Source organism: Symphalangus syndactylus, chromosome 1, assembly GCF_028878055.3.
Source record: "Symphalangus syndactylus isolate Jambi chromosome 1, NHGRI_mSymSyn1-v2.1_pri, whole genome shotgun sequence".
NCBI classification, from domain to species: Eukaryota; Metazoa; Chordata; class Mammalia; order Primates; family Hylobatidae; genus Symphalangus; species Symphalangus syndactylus.
In genome coordinates, this window is record NC_072423.2 from 57201287 (window position 1) to 57218185 (window position 16899).

At 35.5% G+C, this 16899-nt stretch overlaps 2 long non-coding RNA genes across 2 annotated transcripts in view; one reads left to right on the forward strand and one right to left on the reverse strand.

Annotated features, from left to right (window-relative positions):
* LOC129489624 (uncharacterized) overlaps nt 1–715 on the forward strand; it is a 44496-nt gene extending 43781 nt beyond the window's left edge. Inside the window, exon 4 of the long non-coding RNA XR_008660049.2 lies at nt 576–715. This is a non-coding gene — a long non-coding RNA (uncharacterized lncRNA). The remainder of the gene's footprint in view (nt 1–575) is intronic.
* The window catches only part of LOC129489629 (uncharacterized), a 74008-nt gene continuing 57683 nt past the window's right edge, over nt 575–16899 (reverse strand). The window contains exons 4-6 of the long non-coding RNA XR_008660053.2: nt 14120–14158; nt 11003–11108; nt 575–666 (exon numbers count right to left, since the gene is read on the reverse strand). This is a non-coding gene — a long non-coding RNA (uncharacterized lncRNA). The remainder of the gene's footprint in view (nt 667–11002; nt 11109–14119; nt 14159–16899) is intronic.

Here is a 16899-nt window from a genome sequence, read left to right on the forward strand (position 1 = left end):
AGCAAACATTACTCTATAATTAGTGTTATTCAATTAATGTTATAGTCACTAGCTTAGACATAAGTAACATCAGGGATGATTTATAATCAGTATTGAGCTAAAATGTATTTCCTTTGCAGCTCAGTCCTTCATCTGCATTCCATGAATTCTTTGCTTTCGTATAAATCATTCATTTTCTACTTCAAAAAACCATGGTGAAATTGAAGTCATTTGAATAAGTTTCACTATGTTTTAAATCTAGTCACTTAAAGAATATGTTTTTTATTTTCCCCTCTATGTTTATCCAGTACTCATGAATACAAATATTTGTAATGATAACCAAAATCTGATCTCATTTCCTTCTGAGGATCTTCTCATTTCATTGTGTGCAAAGATGAGACTCAACGAATATGTTTTTATCAGTATCTGTATAAGCATCCCACCCAATTTTAGGTGAAAACTGAGGTTGAAAGCCAGTCACCCATAAAATATATCTGTTTATACTAGAACTGAACTAGTATAAACAGATATATGTTTATGTCTAAGTGCTCATTGCTTTGCAAAATATATTCTTACCATTTATTTATTTTTCACAGCTGGTTGAATCTTGAACTACACTGCATGCCTTCCCACTAAGGTGCCCATTTTATAACCTCCTCTTAGAAACTTGAAGAATGCTCCCACCTGCTGAATAAAATATGAATGGAGATTAAAAACTGATGATGAAAGAAGTAAATGTTTATGAATAAAAATCCTTAGGTGTATGAGAAAAAATACTATACATGTATATTAAAACACTTTCTTTTCACTAAATGTACATTGTATTTTAACCAAAAAAGTTAGTTCTGTCACTAGCTATATGTGAATTTAAAAGGTTTGAAAGAAATATTTGTTCAACATTGTAAATATAACTGTAGGGAAGTTCAAAATTACCCTCTGAAAGTTCACTAATTGAGTCCACTTTAATTGACAATAGACAGATGAACAGGAGAAAAGACATACAAACTTATTACTGTGCAAGCACATAAGACCCACAAAAAGCACAAAACTCAAAAGAAGGGCCAGATGTAAGAAGTTTAAATACACTCTTCAAGAGGGAAGAGCAGGATCTGACAATTCTACAAGAATAGTAAATTTGTTTTGCTTTGTTTTGTTTTGTTTTTTTGAGATGGAGTCTTGCTCTGTTGCCCAGGCTGGAGTACAGTGCCGCGATCTCGGCTCACTGCAACCTCCATCTCCTGGGTTCAAGTGATTATCCTGCCTCAGCCTCCTGAGTAGCTTGGATTGCAGGCATGCACCACCATGCCCAGATAATTTTTGTATTATTAGTAGAGATGGGGTTTCACCATTTTGGTCAGACTTGTCTCGAACTCCTGACCTCGTGATCCACCTGCCTCGGCCTCCCAAAGTGCTGGGATTACAGGCGTGAGCCACTGTGCCCGGCCATAGAAATGGTTTTTAGGGGAGATGGATGGGCCTGAAAAACAAACAATAGACTGGACAAGAAGACTGGGTGTGGTGTCCACTCCAGTCTTCCTTCCTATGATATACATCAATTTTCCCTGGTTGATAAGATATCTGGGGAAAGGATTTATGACAATTGCATATCTTCTGGACAATCTGGCCTTTAGGTAGATAAGGGAACTTCAGAAAAAGCCTTCCTTGGTTTTGCTGCTCCCCAGGTGATCTCCTGGGGTTTAAAGTCCAAAATCACATATTTTAGAGGTTGCTTCCTGAGCCCCAGCATAACAAAATCTTGTCTTATTACTGGGTCCAGGTATGACTATTAACTTCACATTCCTGCAAAGATTCAGAGGATGTGGAAAGGGAATGTTAGAAAGGTGGACACTTGACACACGAAAAACATGTAATAGAGGGAAATAGCCAAAGATATTTATTTCTTAAGGACAAGTTGGTATGATCTTGGGAGAATTGGAGAAAATGGAAAGTAGTAAATGACAGGAAAATAAAACTAGGTTAAAGTTTAATCTCACACAAAGTTGCTAACAATGGTTTGATTACTAAATGAAAAGATTTTAAATGCCAAATTTTGAGACTCAAATGTGTTAATTTTCTCATTCTCTTACATAGATTTCTAAGGAAGAATATTATAAAATTAAATCCTTTGAAAACACATTTAGGAAAATTTTCCTATATAGGTGATTAATGATTATAACAAATGTTTATTGAAAAATTTAAAATCTATATAATTCTACATGTATAAAATTGGAATCCATAATTCCGTTTTATGTCATGTAAACATGAAATAATAAGTCCATTATTACATGTCAAAGATAAATTCAACCAATTTTTTAGTTTATAGTAAAATAATTTTTAAAATTAATAATAAAATATAACATGGTAACAGGGATAATACAAATGACAGAAAAAAACTAAAATTAAAAGTTTTATTATATGGGATTTGGAGTAGCAAATATTATGAGTAGTAAATTCTGGCTATACACAGTTTCATATTTTAGGATCACTTTTATAGAAAACGAATCCTCACACTAAAAGTACATGTAATTAATTAAGCCCTCTATATACAGTCAGACATAATATATTTTACTTCAATTAAATTTAATAAATCAAATTTCTGAAGAAATTTTTGGATTTCATCCAATTTATAAAATTTGTTAGTGTAAAGTCATTTATGACGTCCACTAGTTTTTATTGAAACCTTCATCATGTACTTTCTTCTTCACCTTTGATGACAGTTATTTGGGATCTATGTCTCTCTGTCTCTCTCTCTCTCTTTCTTTACCCCTTTGAATAGTTACAAAAAAAAAGACTTCTATCTTTTAGATTTTCTCTACTGTTCAGTTTCATCTATTCCTGATTTTATATTTATTGTTTCTTCATTTCTTCAGTTAGAAACTTAAATCATTGGTTTAAATTCTAAGTAACTGTTATTATTCTGGTTTTCCTCTTAATGATGATGATGTTTAGCTTGGTTTCTCATCTCCCCAATTCCCTGGCAACCCCCAAATTACTGTTTTAATTTTATATGTCAGAATATATACTCTAAATAATTTAGATTCTAAATAGTTGAGACTGTCATCCCAATCCCAACATGTGAGTTATTTTCATAGGACCAGCATATGGTTTATTCCCATACAAACACATACATTCATTTAAGACAAATTGGTTAATGTATTCCTCAAACCTTCTAAGAGATTGCTTATTTTTGTCTCTCTGCTTAATCAACTATTGAAAGAGGCATGCTCACTATCCCACTATGTTAGTGAGGTATGCACATTTGTAATTCCAACAGGTTGATGAATCAATTTTAGCATTATGATATATTATTTATAAATTGTGATGCTTCTTGCTTTATGTTGTCTTTGATATTTATATAGTTTCCATGAGAAATTTTGTGGTTAGTGTTTGTAAGGTATATTTTTTCAGCCTTCTGTGTTCAATCTTTCTGTTGTTCTAATATATAAATGGTGTTCTTTAAACAGTATAAAGATGGTGTGGTTTTGAAAGCAGTTTGAAAATCTTAGACATTTTCCTTATGAATTGTATTCCTTTTACATCAATGTAATAAAAATACAGCTGGATTTAAACATTCACATATACTTCTATTTTCTTAGGTCCATCTATTTTGTTTCATTTTCACTTTCTTCTATTTTGTCTAATTTGGAATTAAATTTTTATAATTATATTTTTCTTTTATACTACATTATTAAATATATCATTTTAATGTATTTTAGTTTTTATGAAAGAGACAACAAAATGTATTCTTAAAACTTATAGACTGATTTTAAATACTACTATCACTAATTACATAATAGTACTTAAACCTTATGATCTTAGATGTTTATCTGTATTCTTCAGAAATTTTGCACCATTGTCATAAGGCATTTTAATTGAATGGATAAAAACTCCATTACTCATTGCAATTATTATTTTGTGATATAAAATATGTTTATATTTACCAACCTTTCTGGTATATCTTATTTTATCTTGAATTTTTACACTTCCATTTCAGGTCATTTTTCTTCTTTCTAAATAACTGATTGGTTGTTCTTGTTTTAGTCTAGGTATGCTGACAAATTTAGCAACCTGAAAACATTTTCATTTCATTCTTTTTTTTCTTTCTCCCCAATAGGTATAAAACTTTGGTTTGGCAATTATTTTTTCTTTTTCTTTTTCTATAAAGACAGAGTTCCATTTTCTTCTAGTTACCATTGTTTTGGTTGAGAAGTCATCTGTACTTTTTGTTCTTTCTTAGAAGATGAGGTGTCATGTTTCTTTATCTTATTATAACATTTCCTCTCTCTCTTGCACTCTATTTGCTTGTTTATTTTTGTGTTTGCTGCTATTTTCCTGTGATGTGCTTAGGTGTTTTTAATTGATAGCTATCTTACTTGGGATTTGTTGAACTTGAATTTGAGCTATCATTTTGTCACTTTTGAAAGTTTTTCTGGCACACGTTGACTGAGTGCTCTGCTTGACATCTCACAATACTGAAATCAAAGCATTTTCCAGAACTATAGTCTCATTTGAGGCTCTTTCAAGGGACTAATAATCTTAATCCAATCAAAATAAATTGATCTGAATTCTCTTTCTCTTTTGATACTGTTTTTGGTATACTTTGTCAAGTGCATGATTGAGAGCTTGGCATTTTTTGCTTTTTGTTTTGTCTACCTTAGCCTGGAAGGCTACAGGAGGTTCTATTCTGTCATTCAGAGCTCTCATGTAGTTCTCATCTCCTGCCCTATAGGGCTTTAAAATCTAAATAATAATAATAATAATAAATAGTGAAAAACTTGTATTTGAGGAAGACTCACTCCCCTGTACATCCCTGTTTGGTAAGTGCCATATGATTATTGCAGATTTTATTTGTCTTTTTTTTGGAGCTTACATTCTTGTTCCCCAGCCTACTATGACACATGAAACTTCATCAAATTTCCCAAAGGGAAGATGAACACGTGTTTCTGACCCTCAAATTTTCCATATTGTCACATTGGCCCCAAACATTAGCTAAAATGTGCTTTATTCCAGCAGAAGTTTTCTTCTTGGGCAAGACAAATACTTAACTTATCCCCTCTTTCTTTCCCATTCTTTAGTAACACTGTTTAACATTGTTTCTTCCCCTTGTTTAGTAACATTCTTTGTTTAGTAACATTATCTACTAGTAGGAAGGAGGACCGGAATTGTCTGCCAATCTTAAATAGTTTCTCTTCTTTTGGGTACTACATTAATAATTTATTCAATTAACAGCTCTTTCATATCTCACTGTGGTTTCAGTGCTTTACATTTTATTTTTATATGTTTTTTGTTCTTGGGAGCATCAAGCTGCTGTGTCCTACTACATGTTATTGGGGAGAAGTTTCAGAGTAAAAATGTGAACTTGCTCTTATACACTATAAAATATTGCATAGTCACCCTACTTAGCCACTTTTCTTTTCTTTTCTTTTTTTTTTTTTTTTTGAGACAGGGTCTCGCTCTGTCGCCCAGGCTGGAGTGCAGTGGCGTGATCTCTGCTCACTGCAAGCTCCACCTCCCAGGTTCACACCATTCTCCTGCCTCAGACTCCCTAGTAGCAGGGACTACAGGCACCCGCCACCACGCCCGGCTAATTTTTTGTATTTTTAGCAGAGACAGGGTTTCACTGTGTTAGCCAGGATGGTCTGGATCTCCTGACCCCATGATCTGCCCACCTTGGCCTCCCAAAGTGCTGGGATTACAGGTGTGAGCCACCGTACCTGGCCGCCACTTTTCTGATTTTAAAATTATAAGACAAATGGATGCTACTTGTATCTCAATTTTACTATTTAGAAAGGTGAAGCACAAAGAATTAAAGCCACTAGCACAAGATCATACAGTTGGTTAGTGATGGAATTAGATTAATTGTTAAATATTCACTCTAGAGATTGTAGTCTAAATCCTATATATACTTTAAATTCTTTCTTCATATTTAACATTTTCTACAGGAAAAAAAGCTATCTTTATTAATTTTTATTTTACTTCTATTTATTTTTGAAGTCTAAATTCACCCTATTCAAGGTGTACAGGCATAAGAATGACATACTAGTCTTCTTTAAACCACTGTTTTTATATATGCTCACTTCTGAAAACCTACTAAAATAATGTTACAGGAAAAAATTTAAATCCAAAGGACAAATAGAAAGAGAAATGAGAAAATAGAAAATAAAATTTTAGAAGTTAGCAGATGGACAAGTGAGAACAAATTCAGAGTGGAGAAAATTAAAATCTAATCCTGAAGAAAGAGAAACCAACAAGAATCAAGAGAATTTGTAGAATATATATTTCAGGAATTGGAGACACTAGGTGCCTTTTAATGTAGAGGTATACGGTAAAACTACAAACAGAGTTTTCTTTTGATCAGCATACCTTTTTTTTTTTGAGTAATTGGAGTAAGAATGCTAAATCTTCATCTTTTATGATACAAAGTCAATTTTATAATGTATATACATTAAAATTCAATAAGTATTATTATAGATATCAAATTTAGAAATTAGGCAAAGTCAAATAAAAGCAAGTGAAAAGAAGTTATGATCTGTGTTCTCTGGGCAGTAAAAATTTATATAAGGGCTTGACTTCTTTTTTTGTTGTTTTTCTTGTTATGCCTTATAGTACTATTTGCCTTTTAACACTATTTGCATGTCTTATTGCAAGAAGCATAAACATTAAAATTGTTATAAAGCAGCTAAGCACGATGCCTCATGCCTATACTATCAGAGCTTTAGGAGGCTGAAGTGGCAGGGATTGCTTAAGGTCAAGAGTTCAAGATCAACCTGGACAACATAGCAAGACCCTGTCTCTACAAAAAATTTTTAAAATGAGCCAGGTATTGTGGCATGTGCCTATAGTGCTCTCTACCCCGGAGGCTGAGGCAGGAGGATTGCTTGAGCCAAGGAGTTCAAGGTTGCTGTGACCTGTTGTGATCATGCCACTGCATTCCAGTGTGGGTGACAGAGCATGACTCCGTCTCCAAAAAAAAAAAAAAAAAAAAAAGATTTTCAATCTGACCTGATACTCCCTTTAGATTCTCCACAAATCCCCACTTAAAAGGCTTTGGTTTATTGTCAAAAAATCACAGGTGCATTTATTAAATCGATGCATTTTTTTATTTCTATTTTTTTTCCTTTAACTCTCTTTCAAAACAGTTTGTGCAAGCACTGAACAAACATCCTCCTTTCCAAAGAAACTTCAGAGAGTAATTTTTCAAATTAAACCATTACATAGGAAATCTAGGAATCTGTAGAATCCACTAGAATTCAGCAATGTCATTTTTTCAATATAATCTTCAGGAAAATATAGAGTATAATAGTGTGTGTGTGTGTGTGTGTGTGTGTACAGACAAATAAAATGCTTGTTTCAGAATATTGTTGCATGTTTCCACTGGTTTTATTTGGGCACTTGTCAATTGCAAGAAAAAAAAATGGAGGAATTTGTTGAATAAACTTGGGAAAGTGATACAAAGGGATAGAAAATAGGGCCTGTGAAAGGGAAAAAACAGAAGGAAAATACAGCAAATGCATAGAGTTTTAATCTCAAGTTTCCTATCCCCCACGAGGCTTTGACCTCATTCTTGAATTGCTGGTTCTCTCTGTAACCAGCTCCCTTGCACTGGTCTTTTTGCTGATTCTTCAAGCTTTGGCTTATTTATAATTTTGGCCCACAACTCAGTAGCCCTGAAGCACAAATTCACAACATCGTTTGTTCGACTCGGCCTCTGTGTCTTAATTCAATATTTTTAGAATAGAGAATTTAATTTGCCTAGCTGAGAACAGGAACTGACCACTGGTGCAATCGGCAGTGACCAGGTTTATTGTGATCACGTGATATTGAGGGCTAAACACTTCAGATTGTTAAAAAGGAAGGTTTACTAGGTGGCTGCATGTCTGTGTTTAGTGGAAAGTATGAACATCAATGATACAATTTAGTATGTTTATAAAATATTTAACAAAATTTGTGTTTTATAAGTGTCAATTGGTTTTATTATAAATATATCAAAATTCAATGTAACTTAGTGCTTAAGGGCATGAGCTATGGGTCATACTGCCTTGCCCAATCCCTTGCTGACTCTGTGATCTTGAACAAGTGGTTGTGAGCATTAAATATATAATAGTAATTTGTGTAAAATTGAAAAATATTTGGCACACAATGACAACAATGTCAGTCTTTGTGAAAAAAAAAAAGAGCTCTGGAATATTTCATCCTTAAGGTGGACATATATATATACACATAATATATATGTTAATATACTCATGTTTACATGGACAGTATCTATGTCTATATGTGTGTATTAAAAGAGAGAGAAATTATGTTAAAAATTTCTACTGCTAGTTTGTAATTTATAATAAAATAAAGAATAACATGTATTTATTTGCTATTTTAAGAAAACAAGAAACTAATCTACCAGAGTTAAACTAAAAATGTTTTCCATAAAAAAGTTTTATTCTGAGAAATTCGCTCTGTGTAAAGAAACTGGACATCATGTAAAAGTCCAATGTCCTCCATTTTTGTTAGAAAACAAAGAGAATACAAACATCAAAATTTCTAAAATAAGCATACAGAATATAATTCATATTCTCTCTTTCTCCTGTACTGTTTTCATTCTATTGTATATTCTCAAATATTATACTTACTTAATTCAAATTGTCCTTAAATGTGTTCCAAGTTATGACTATTAATTATATATTTTTTAGAGATACCAATATACAAAAAAGCATATGATAACCTATAGTACTAGAGTCCCCAAATAACTATTGTTAACAATCTGATATACATCCTTTCAAAATATTTTCCTTTGAAACACCAAACTATACAAAAATGGGTCTTTCAGCAATATTGTTTCATGTTGCTACATATTCTCTTGCTACATCATTAGTGACTAGACAGTAACATGAAGGAAATTTGCTTAACAAATCCCTATTGCAGGTCATTTATGTTGTTTTCTACTCTTTACTATAGACATATTGCTATTTTTTTCATAAGTATTTTTCATCTGTATATGATAAATTTTTTTTTGAGACAGTTTCACTCTTATCACCCAGGCTGGAGTACAATGGCCCGGTCTTGGCTCATTGCAACCTCTGCTTCCCGGGTACAAGTGATTTTCCTGTCTCAGTCTCCTGAGTAGCTGGGATTACAGGTGGCGACCACCATGCCCAGCTAATTTTTGTAATTTTAGTAGAGACAGGGTTTCACCATGTTGGCCAGGCTGGCCTTGAACTCCTGACCTCAGGTGATTCACCTGCTTTGGCCTACCAGAGTGCTGGGGTAACAGGCGTGAGCCACCACAACTGGCCTATGAATAATTATTGAGGATAAATATATTAGCGAGAGAAGCATAAAAAGGATGTGTGAAAGATGTGTAACATTTTAATGTGTTATACACATACTGCCTAATGCATATGAGAAGATTTGTTCCCTTCAATATCAACGTCATATGGCTTTTATGTTAAGCCTTGCTAACTTGGCAGGTTCAAAATAAACCTTATTGTTATTTTATTTCACACTCTTTAATTGCTGTTGTTATTGGTACATTTTTCTAATGTTTTCTCTTATGTATATTGATTCATGAGCACTGTTTATATATTGAGCACATTTAACATATTGATTGTTGAATATCTTACACTATATGTCTAAATGCCTGTAAACATTTAAAGTTTTTATTTTTATATAGTTGATTATGCTTTTGAAGCAAAATTTTAATTTTATATTTGGGTAAACAATTGCCAATGCCACTTCTCAAAGCATAAATGTCTAAATCCCTTCTTTGGTAAACTTACAGTTTTATCAATAAAATATTTTTTAAAATTTTCATGTTTGCTACATGATAGGCCTCCTATTTAGTCCAAACTAGGTAAGAGAAGCCATCCAACACAATCATCTGGTATGTATCCATGACAGTTAAGAGACAGCAGAGAAACTTTCATTCCTAATCATCATCTGATGAGACTGTTTATAACCTTTCCTGGGACAGGTTTAGAGTGAAATGTTTTTGAGTAGTTGCTAGTGGTGTCATGCTAGTGGTGTCATCTAGTGGTTTTCTAAGGGTCATGAAACAAAATGACCTGTCAGGAATTGAAAACATACCAGAATTTTCATATAAGAGGATAAAGATAAACTTTTTTAAAAATTAAGATAAGGTTGGGTAAAACATTATTTGCTATATTTACGTTGAAATAGCATGGTAATTAATTTCTCCTAAGATAATGGTACGTTTTAGATTGCTTTGTACAAGGTATATCTTTTCCTTATACATATTAATTAGATCTTGGCTGATAATATATGCTTATATAATAAAGAATGGCTAATATTAATAGAACCATGATAAATTGTATATTATTAACAATATTCTTGGATAGCTACAACTTTGGGAAAATTAACTAGTTACTCCCTACTGTTCTATCCAAATATTATAGCAAATTCTAAACTTACAGAAATTTTGAAGAAGAAATTGAACACTGCCTAATAAATTATGTACTAACAACAAAATTATTAAATATTTCCCAATATGATCTATCAAGTAGAACTAAAATGCATAACTAAAGCATATTCAAGGAATATAAATTGCTTTAGTTTGTATAAAACAGATCAAATGTAGGAGATTGATCAGGGTGATGGGAGAAATTATAGGGAAACATACAAACCTTCTTGGAAGGCTGGGAGGTTTTGCAAAAGCTTTGAAATAAGATTTGGCTGAAGGCAGCCAGATTCTCTTATCTGGAGCCTGAGAGCAAAGGGTAGATAGCAAGAGAATGTAAAAGAACTTATCTAGATAAATTTGTTTACTCCTGTCTCCAGAAACAAACCTTTGATCATTTGCTCACAGGACAGCTCTCTACTGGGGGGGTTGACAATGTTTATTACCCACAAATTGTGTTCACACCAAGCCTTTGTCATTAAATCTGTACTAAATAAATGCAAGTGGGGCCAGCTTATGGGGGCATGGGGGCAGCACTCTCTGGGTAGCTGCTGGACTCTCTCATCAGCGTTGCAGAGCCATGCAGTCCCCTAGCCACGTTTTCAGGCAAAATACCTGTGTCAGCGAACTTCTTCCATCCATCACTTGGCAAGAGTCTGAGGTACAGACTCGACAGGTGGTGCCCCGCATGAGGATTGCTGCAGCAGATCATGATGGAACCCTTGAAAATGAAGATGAAGAGACTGTACAATCAGTAAGTCAGTTAGTCATTGATACCCACTTGGGATTTCCAAGTTTGAGGGAATTGTTCAGGCTAGGATTTCATCATGGGACAACAGTTATCAGCTCAATAGAAACAGTATATAAAAGTATTGAAACAGCTGCTTAAAGCTAGTGGAGCCTCGGTTTTGCAGGCTCAATTAAGGGGTGTAATATAACCTGTTGTTTCTCATAACCCATGGTTCCCAGAAGAAGGCACACTAGATGTAGAGCTCTTGGAACAAGTTGGGAGAAATCTTAAATAACATAATGCACAAGGGCAATGGGTCCCAGTAACATCTCTAACATTATGGGCCTTAGTTAGGGTGGCTTTGGTCCCGTTCTACGCAGAAGAGCCTAGAAAGGGATGGGAGGAGGAACCATCACCTACATCACTGCCTCTTCCTTCTCCCTCAGCCCCACCATTTCCAGGCAAAATTAACAGAGGAAACAGAGGTTTTGCCTGAGCCCCCTCCTCCAATAAACTGGAAAAAGACAAGGGATATGCTACAGCTATGGGACCCTGTCTTAGGCAAGCAGCATTAGGATGAGATCTCTTGGCCTGCCCAGTAGTGCAAGATTGACAAGGCAATCAGGCATATGAACTCATTTCTTTGAATGCTTATAAAGAGAGAAGAAAAAGCATTAAAGAAAACAGAGCCACTAGCCCATTTATGAAAGAAATAATTGAAACCATGGCAGAAAACTTCCGTATGACCCCATGGGACTAGTCAGTGCTAGCTAAAACAACTTTGAAGCCTAGCCAATACCTCCTCTGGAAGGCAGAATATGATGAGTTATGCGAACAAAAAGCCAACCAGAATCAAGTGGCCAGGCAAGTCATAACAGCTGCTATGCTCCAGGGGATGGGTCCCCATGCCAATGTACAACAACAACTAAATTTTGATCCCCAGGCCTATTTACAAGTGTCTTTGTGTGCTCTCAGAGCTTGGGACCAAATTCCTGAAAGCAGAGTTCAACAGGGATCTTTTATAAGTGTTCGACAAGGGCCTCAGGAGCCGTTTGTTGAATTTATCAACTGGTTAACCCAGGCAATTAAGAGACAAATTATTCACACCCAGGCTGCTGATATCTTATTGTTGCAGTTGGCTTGTGAAAATGCTAATGTCAACTGCCAGCAAGCAATGCAGATAATCAGAGGAAAGGCTGCCACAGTCATGTAACTTATATGAGCATGTCAACTGGTGGGGACTGAAACACACAAAGCCATAATATTGGCTATGGCATTAAGGCCTCCCGAAGTGAAAAAGGAAAGAAACCCAAATTGTATTCTATGTGGAGAGCCAGGTCATATGAGGAGGGAATGCCCCAATAGTATAGATCAAGGTAACTCAGGAAAAGAACCCCTATTGGGCTCATCTCTTAGATCCACCTTTCTTCCACCTTGTTACTTGGGCAGACACCCCCTTCCCAGCTTCTAATAACATAACTGCTTGGCTAGGAGATATTGACTTACCCTCAGTGCGGTCCCTCATTAATGGCACACACTGGATAAGGTGCCAGGTAACACTATATATCACTCCACTATCCTCCCACTGTGTGTAAGTTATAAAAGTTCTAACCCTTACTGTGTACCTGCCCAAAAACAATTATGGCTACTTCATGACAAAGGAAATGTCTTCACATTCTTGGTTGCAGGCAGCCTCAAACTAAGCAATGCAACGAATGCCACCTTCCCCAACATTCCTCCTTGTACTGAAGAACAAAGCTGAAAAAGTAATGGGTTCCACTTTAGCTGGGAGGTCTGTCATGGGGGACAAGCCTGTAGCCTCCAAGTAGGCAATCATAACATCTTAGACTGGAGCCACCATTGTCATTTGCAGGGCAATCATACTGATGGCCGCATCTATCATGGCATCAATCACAGTGTCATAGCCATGTCCCATTTCCCTATGATTTGGGCTGATGGGGGGATGGGATATCCGAGACCCCAAGTAAAGTCCGTGCCACCCCAAGACATTTTATGGTGCTGGGACATCTTACCACCTCCCTTAACACCTGGCATGGGACATATCATAATTCCAGTAACAATTATACTATGACTGCTATTCATAATCACGCAGATCAGTGCCTGATTTGCACTACTCATCCATATGTTTTTGTATAGGAACTAATACTTCCACTACATGCCAAAACTCCACGTTTGTGACCCAAGTGCAGGGACAGGCTTGGTTCACCTCATGTATCACTAATTACAATATATCTAATATAAATATTACTAGTGTCATGGTATTAAGGAGACAATCTGAGGCATTCCTACCAGTCAATTTGACATGCGATTGGCAAGGTCCTCTGTCCTTGCCACCTTAGAGCAGGCCCTATCCCAGGTCTGACCCAAAAGATTCACAGGCTCACTTATAGCCTTAATAGTCTCAGCCATAGTCATCTTGGCAACTGCTAGTGTTGCTGTGGCCTCTATTACTGAATCAGTACAAACAGCTACCTTTGTAGATAACTTGGCCAAAAATGTGTCTGATGAACTTCCCTTACCGCAGGGTATAGATTAAAAGACTCTTGCATGCCTGCAAGCCCTCAACATTGCCTTAGAATACGTAGGGGAGTGGCAAGACACACTGGCATTCTGACAGCAATTAAACCATGACTGGGAGCTTAAGCACATTGTGTCACCTCTCTACCTTGGATCAATCAATACATAGTTGGGATGAAGTGAAACAATACCTCTGGGGAACCTTACCTGATAATTTAACAGCAGACATAAGGCAACTGAAAACTAGAATTCTAGAGTCCCTAAACACCATAGATCTACACACCCAACAAACAACCATATGGAAGGATATGTGAGAACATCTCTCCTGGATAGACCCCCACTCCTGGGAGTCACTCTAGATTGGTGAAGAATGTTGCTAATTATACTGGTGTTTGTCTGATGTTATTTACTAATTCTAGGATTTAAAGTGGGAATACAAGCAATAACCCCTGTGCCAGACAAACCTGTTGCTGCACACATCTGTGTTCTTCAATCAACAAAACCTGATGCAAAAAAACAGAAAAGGGGGAGATGTAGGAGGTCAGTCAGGTGGTGGGAGAAATTATAGGGAAAGATACAAACCTTCATGGAAGGCTGGGAGGTTTTGCAAAAGCTTCTAAAGAGGATTTGGCTGAAGGCAGCCAGATTCTTTTATCTACAGCCTGAGAGCAAAGGGTAGATAACAAGGGAATGTAAAAGAACCTATCTAGATAAATTTGTTTACTCCTGTCTCCAGAAACCAACCTTTGATCATTTGTGTGCAGAACTGTGCTCTACTTGGGGGTTGACAATGTTTATTACCCACAAATTGTGTTTACTTCAAGCCTTTGTCATTAAATCTGTTCTAAATAAATGTGAGTGGGGTTGGCTTATGGGGGCGGCATTCTCTCAGTGGCTGCTGGACTCTCTCGTGGACGGTGCGGAGCCGTGCGTTTCCCTAGCCGCGTTGTCAGGCAAAATACCTGTGTCAGCGAACTTCTTTCATCTGTGGGACAGACTCGGCAATCAAATAGATTTTCAAATTTACTATATATTTGTATTGTTTATTTCACTGCTGTCAAACTTGGTTTCCCTCCTCTGCTTCTATCAGCAACACGCTTTTCTGCCTGTCTCTCCTCTTACAATTGCCTGGAGGGTTTCCTACCTAAGTTTCCTGTGTCTAAGAGGGCAAAGTGCAATGAGCAAAGTCATATTTTTCTCTTATAGTCTTGCATAGTAAATTAAAGGAGTAGGAAACAATATAACTTTATTTAGATGAAGCTAAGAGACAGTTGTTGCCATTTAAAATTCAATAATTACCATAATCATTAAGCCAAAGTTTCCAGAAAAGGACAAACATGCAAATTGTCAAAGTATTATTGCTATTTATAAAGCATGACCTGCATTTTGCTATCCTTTTCAAATATATAACTTTCAATACTTTCTAAATAATTTTTGAGAATTTTCATCTCTCAAATTTGTAGCAGAGACTGCTCATTGCTTTCCAAAATCTTTCCTCCACTCCATGTTAGTAAAATAATTCACTGGTGCCCAGGTGAAAAACTTCTCTTGCTACCCCACGTGGCCCTGTGGGTACTTCCTGGCCATTAAATTTTCAGGGCAAGAGTTTTGTGGGACATCCAGGAAGTGTCCTTGAAAAGGTCATGGCTTTTTCTACTTCTTCCGTGTATTAATTCAGTTTCCTAGCATATGAAGGTGATGGCTGGAGTCATCCAGGACAATGAAAACTCTGACTAGATCCTAGAGATGCTGAATTGAGCAAAGATGAAGCCCGGGTCCCTCCAGAGTGGTAAAAATACTCAACCCACTTTCCACGGCCTATTTTTGCAATTATTTGGGGTGAGAGAGAAGTAGACTGATACCTTATTCAAGCCACTATTATTTTGGATTTTTTTTTACGTTATGTTACAAAATACAACCTCTCTCTGACAACAAGAGTGAAACCTATTTTCTTAACATATTTTGGACCAGATGGAAATATTAATTCATCTTCTCATTAATTACATAACATATGGCAAACTAATTATTTAAAAGGTTAATACAAAAGAGTATGCTAGTTTTTTAAAAAGTTCCATTAATTCTGATCCAAGAACAACCTTCTATTTATCTACAAGTTTTCAAAAAATGTAATACATGCATTTATTTTAAAATCTACTATGACTATTTCATTCTAAAACTCTACTCCATATTCTGGTAATTAATGAGTTAAATATACCCCCAAAATTATTTTGGTGATTTCAGTGTTGAATAAGTATAAATTTAGGAGGATGTCAGTTGAAGGACAAGAGAAATCTTGTCATTTTTTTCAATAGCAAATCATTTGTAGGTTTAGGAATGAGATTTTGATTGTTTGGTATAGCAATTTCCCCTTATCTGTTGTTTCACTTTGCAAGGCTTCATTTACCTGTAGTGAACTGCAGTCCAAAAATATTACATGAAAAATTCTAGTAATAACAATTTGTAAGTTTTAAATTGCTTGCCTTTCTGAGTAGCGTGACGAACTCTCACATGGTTCCACTCTGTCCTGCTAAATATGTGAATCATCCCTTTGCTTCTCATATCCACTACCCACCCATTAGTCACTTAGTGGAGGCACTTATTAGACTTCTTGGTTATCAGATCCACAAACCACAAGAAAAAGAAGGGTAAGTAGAGTACAACAAAATATTTTGAGATACAAAGACACAGAGACCATATTCACATGACTTTTATTACAGTACATTATTATAATTTCCCTATTTTATTGTTAGTTATTGTTGTTAATATCCTACTGTGTCTAATTTATGAATTAAACTTTATCATAAGTACAGATGTATAGGGGCAAAACATAGTATATATAGGGTTTAGTACTATCTGCGGTTTCAGACATTCACCATGGTCTTGGAACATATCCCCTGCAGATAAGAGGGACTACTGTATTATTAGGCTTTTCCTTCACATTAAATGTCCCAAATAGATAGACAATGTACACAGGGAAATCACAGACAATGTAAAACAATGTACTTTGTACCTTTACTCTGCTAAATTCTCCTAGCACAAAGGCAAAGCATTGGATGTCTAAGAAAAAGCATATAGCTTATGCTTAAGGAATAAATAGGACTTCCCATTATTCTGGTTTTTTTTTTAATATATATATCAATTCTAGGAAAGCCAGAGTCTCTCTCAGGAAGCTAAGTCTTAAAATAAATTCAGTACCTGCTTTAGAATTTGAAAAGAAGACCATGCACAAGAGCATTACCGTTTT